This window comes from Triticum dicoccoides, chromosome 7B (assembly GCF_002162155.2).
Source record: "Triticum dicoccoides isolate Atlit2015 ecotype Zavitan chromosome 7B, WEW_v2.0, whole genome shotgun sequence".
NCBI lineage: Eukaryota > Viridiplantae > Streptophyta > Magnoliopsida > Poales > Poaceae > Triticum > Triticum dicoccoides.
Genome location: NC_041393.1, coordinates 355,918,875 through 355,924,312, shown reverse-complemented (window position 1 = coordinate 355,924,312; position 5,438 = coordinate 355,918,875).

The following is a 5,438-nucleotide window of genomic DNA, read 5'->3' as shown; positions in this document are numbered from 1 at the left end:
ACACACACTATACAAGTATAAAGGACAAGCTGTCAAAAACAGCAACTAGGCATCTAGCAAGCATCAAAACAATATGCTACAGCATCTCAACGTGAAAACAAAAGGCATGAAGTACAGGTAAAGCATGACAAAACATGAACACTGAGCCATCTCCAGAATACACTAGAACATGCTCAAAAGGACATGGCAAGATTGCAAATAATAACAGTTTCAGGCCTAGCAGAAATAACATCAGGTTGCAATACTTAGAGCTATCAAACAACATGCTACAGGAACTTATCATGGCAAACAAAGGCATGGCATGCTAATACTATGGAAAAAGAACAAAACTCCCTTACTGAACTAATTCCAAAGATCAACAGAAAACATGGTAGCATCCATGCAAACATGGCAAGTGATATGACAGATTCAGACATGGCAGGAACAACGATATGTAGGCATGTTGGTGAGCTTGTAGAGCTCACCACACAGCAACAAATGACATGAAAAGGTAACCAACAGTAAGAAGACATGCTTATGCAACTAAGCAGGGAAATAGAAAGTTCATAGGGTGCATGGATCACTAGCAAAGCTCATGGAAAAACTGAACTTAATGTTAACAGGCTGACAGAAACATTATTTAGCAAACTTGGATCATGATTACGACAAGCTACAGCAGGCTATAAATGCTACCAGGAGCATGGATGGCTAGAGAATGACATGTATACCAAAACATCCTTAGTGAACATCTCTAGATTATGCATGGAATGACTTGTAGGAGCAGGTTTACATAGCATCATGATATAGCAGATTCAGCCTAGCAAAACAGTAACAGTAAGTACCCTACTTCACGAGCTCGATGCACTCACTACAAGACTCACAAAAATACATAGATTGCGCCACTGTGAATATGGCATGATGTAGTACAAAACACATGTAGAGCTCATCGTCATAGGATGCACACACAAAATTTAATGAAAAAGACAAATCATCAAGTTTTGTTAACAAACAGCAGTTAACATCATATTGCACTCTTGCAACGATGATTAGGGCAACAATATGGACTCAAACAAGCATGGCACAATGGAACAAAATGAAGAGCATATCATGATGAACATTTTGATATATCATACAACATCATAGGACCAATATCCACAAAGTTACATACTCCACAGTATGCATGAATGATGTGCAATCCCTACGTTTTCGGAAATCACAGATCGCATCTGAACTCCATTCACGCCGAATTTTCTGATCTGACCGATCTTATCGATCATCACGAGTCCTATTCAGATTTATGTTTCACTGTTAACCCCGATGGCGGATACCGACCGGTAGGGGTAGGTCGTGTCACGACCTCATCGACTCCGATCATCAGAAAACATAGCCTCTTCAATCCCCATGTGCAGTTGATCACATCAACCGTGCACATAGCCGATCTCATCAAGAACAACAGATCTCATATGCTGCCTCCACATATGTAATATGCATACGATCTGAATCTAAATCATATAGCAGAGGCTCTAATACCACTGTTGGGTTCTACGGTAGGGTGCGTCAACTACAAATTAAAATTTTCTACGCGCAGAACAACCAAGAACATGCTACAGGAGATGGATCACAGCTCATTACCACTAGACGCGTAGTGCCGTGCAGCGGAAGAAGAGTTGGGTCAGCGCGTCCGCGTGGATCGTCTCCTCCTCGTCCGATCTCCCTCGAACAGCCGGTCGTCCGATCCCACGTACAAGTTCGCCGTAGCGGCGCATGTGCACCGCCTCTAACGGTATCCACGCGTGCAGGAGGAACATCGTGTGGCGGACTTCTAGGTCCGATCACACAGTCGGCGGCGAGTGGAGGTGTCTATTCGCAACACATGCAAACCCTAGTCGCAGCGCTGAAGCGATCAACTAAATAAGGGCGCTGCACCTCCACCTTATATAGGCGTCCGTCGTGGTCTCAACACTTGGGCCTCGCACGGACCCTAAATCCCAACGTCTACTCGGTCACGTTCCTAGTCCAGTTCGGATCACATCCGAACAGTGTCCTATGAACTGACCTTGTAGGTTCCTTCCCTTAAGCGCGCGGCCCCTTAGGTTCAAGTCGGCCTGGTCACAGTTCGGATCACTCCGACCTGCACGGTTGGTAGCGGCCTCTAGCAAGGCGTGCCGACCACCAAGCAGACTATGAAGCTGGTTAGGCGAACCTGTACAACGTGTCACACTTCTGTTCCCTTTGCCTCACGATATATGTTGTCGGGCTCAAGGCGAGACTGTCATCCTTGTGCTAGCCCGACCTCTTTCTCGTTCCAGTGATTCCGACCACAAACCGTATTATCTCATAATCCTTGTCGCATGGCCATGCTTATCCTGGTCGGATCACACGAGGCGCCTAGCGTATATCTCTCCTCATCGGAGGGGCAAATCCCATCTTGCTCAACCATGTCTTGCAGCATGGGACTGGACATACCGAAAAACCTACCTTTGTAACTACCCAGTCACGGAGTAGCGTTTGGTCGGCCCAAAGCAGGTCTGTGACCATCCCGAGTACATGCGTCAGCTCAGGTCTTAGGACATAGAACGTATGTTGTACTAGAGACTCACATATGACATATCGCTGCGTCTCATAGTTGGGTCTGTCCGACTCGGACCTTATCTTGACTCGGACCCGACTACGTCGAATCCGACCAGACCTTTCCAAGTCCATATTATCCGGTTAGCATCCAATGCTCCATGGCTAGTGAGACCAAGCCATCAACCGTGTCATATGCTAATCTAGTCGGCTGCGCGTCCACACAGCCCTTTCGACTAGGGACCTTTTAGGACATTCATCATACAATGCATAGTCCGACAAACAAGTCACGTACTTGCTGATACACATCATTGATAATGTCCAAGGACTATCTTTATTCATAAACACATAGGAAATATCATCATACATGATTGCCTCTAGGGCATATCTCCAACAGGTAGGAGGCCAAAAATGGCAGGGGAGGCGTCTATATATAGAAAGGGGGCTAGGGTTAGGGGTTTTTCTCCGTTTCGGAGCCGTTCAATCGCCATCGGACGTTCTGGAGCGGAGGGGGTAGGTAGTTGGGTCTCGTGGGCTGTGTAGACGTGTTGGGCTGAGAGGAGAGAAGATAATAGCAGCCCGACAATGGTTTTCGGAGACCAAAAACGTCCGTCAGATACACCGGCTATATTGCGGCTGTACGTTTAACGGTTGGGCTATCAAACGAGCTCCGAATGCGACGAAACTTGACAGGCGGTATGTCTACACTATAATAAGACCGCACGCCAACTTACATCCCATTCCGAGAACATTTTTATGCCTCTTATAACGGACAACGCAGAGAACCAAGGAACCCGAACAGACGCAAGTTTTGAAAAGCATGCAGATGAAAAGCAGATGATGACATGGCAAAATGCAACATGCAAGAAAGTGACATGGCAACAACGACGAATAGCTGGAAGACACCTGGCGCATCGGAACCGGGGCGTTACAACACTCCTCCACTAATAAGAGATCTCGTCCCGAGATCTTAGGACCGAGAACGGAAGGGAAAAAGGTTGAGGTCAAACAAGAACTCAAGAGAAGAAGCAAAGAATCGAGAGCACTCGAGAAGAAGAGAGGAACAATGAGAATCAAAAGCTCACGGAATCAGATAGACTATGAAACCACTCCGGTTAGAACGAGATAAGAAACGAATAAGACTGAAAGGATTTAGTCAGCACTCCGGCTGAAACATGGAGGAATAGAACATGAGCTTGAGAGGATGGAATGATACTTGATGAAGACATGACACAAAACCTCCAGAAAGAATTGAAAGAGTAGAATGAAAATAACGGAGAAGAAAATAACAACTTGTGCCACGAATGAAATTGAAAGCATCTTTAGAAGGAAGGTTTAAACGGAGTTGTTGAGAAAATTAACAAAGAAAAGAATAAGCTTGTTATGGTCTTATAGGTAACATCTCAAGATCATAAGGTGATAACCGGCCACAAACGGAAATGATTGGATAGCTGAGAAGAACGAAGAAATGCAAAACTCCACTTCAAAAGAATACAGAGAACTAATTGCACTTCGAGACATGAGAAGAATAGATACTTGAACTCCACCAACAAAATCTTGATGAACTCTTGAGGAATGAATTAAATCATGAAGAACCACGATGAAGAACTCCGGTGACAAAAGGATGATGATATAGAATGAAGGATGAAATAATAAGATTAAGCCTTGCGGTGATTTAGATGGGGGTTTCGACGACATGGCCGAGGAAATTTGAACTCCGGAAAAAAATATGAAAACACTTGGAACTAGAATTTATTCATCAAGAAGAAACTCCGAAGGAAGGGATTACTCACTTGGATGAAATAGGAATAAGATTTATTGTATGCTTATCCTTCATCAAATTAAATTGATGACAAGCAATGGATTTTTCATACTGCTTATTCTTCTTGAAAAGAATTAACGGGGTTATAGCACAAAACTTGAGAAAGTCTTCATGAACCACTGGTAGGATTCGAAAGAACGAATGGATTAAAACGATAATCAAGGAAAAAAGAATCTTGAACGAACCACCGTAAGAATTCGAAAATGACTGATGAAAGAGACTGAATCACCGGGAAGAATTAGGAGAACCAATATGCTAGAGGGGATTTAGATGCAAAAGAACAAAGAGATCATGAGCTGATTGAAGAACACTTGAACGAAGCACCGGGATAATTGGATAACGTTAGCTGAAATGTGAGGATGAAGAATTCTTCTGGAACGATGGCCTCCGGTGAAAAGAAATGGAAAAACAACTCCTAACATACTCCGGATGGTTAAGAAAAGAATATCTTACAAATGGAATAATTCGCGAGGATAACATGAAGCTAGAACCACGAAACTTCGAGAGAATGGGCAAGATTTAGGGAAAACTCTACTTCGGTCTTCAAATGTTGAGAATGACGATGAGAAAACACCACCAGAATTACTGAGATACTCCGGGTGAATGAAAAGCAAAGAGGTTGAGACAACAATGAAAATGTTTTGAAATCAATCTTGGAAAGGCATTTGACTGATGGGATCCATTCTTACGTCATACTTGAAAAGAATTGAGAATAACTCTGGGGGAATTTGAAGAGTCAGGTAAGATCCTGGGAAAACACCTGTGGGTTAGAGCCCACTGAAGAGAAAAACACTGTTGGAAAGGATGTTGAACAGATAGATGATGCACCGGAACAATTGAAATATTTGAATGAGGTGACAAACTGGCGAGAGGTGAACGAGCAAGGAAAACACTTGAGCCGAGGGAAAGAATATAATCACTACCGAAAAAACTTGAATTGAGTCCACCGAAGAAGAAAAAGAGATGAAGAATTTCAAACAAAAGAGAATTCACCGGTTGAAACAATTAACGAAAAACTGAAGATGCTCCACACAAATGAAATTGATGCTCGAAACAAACTTAGGCTTCG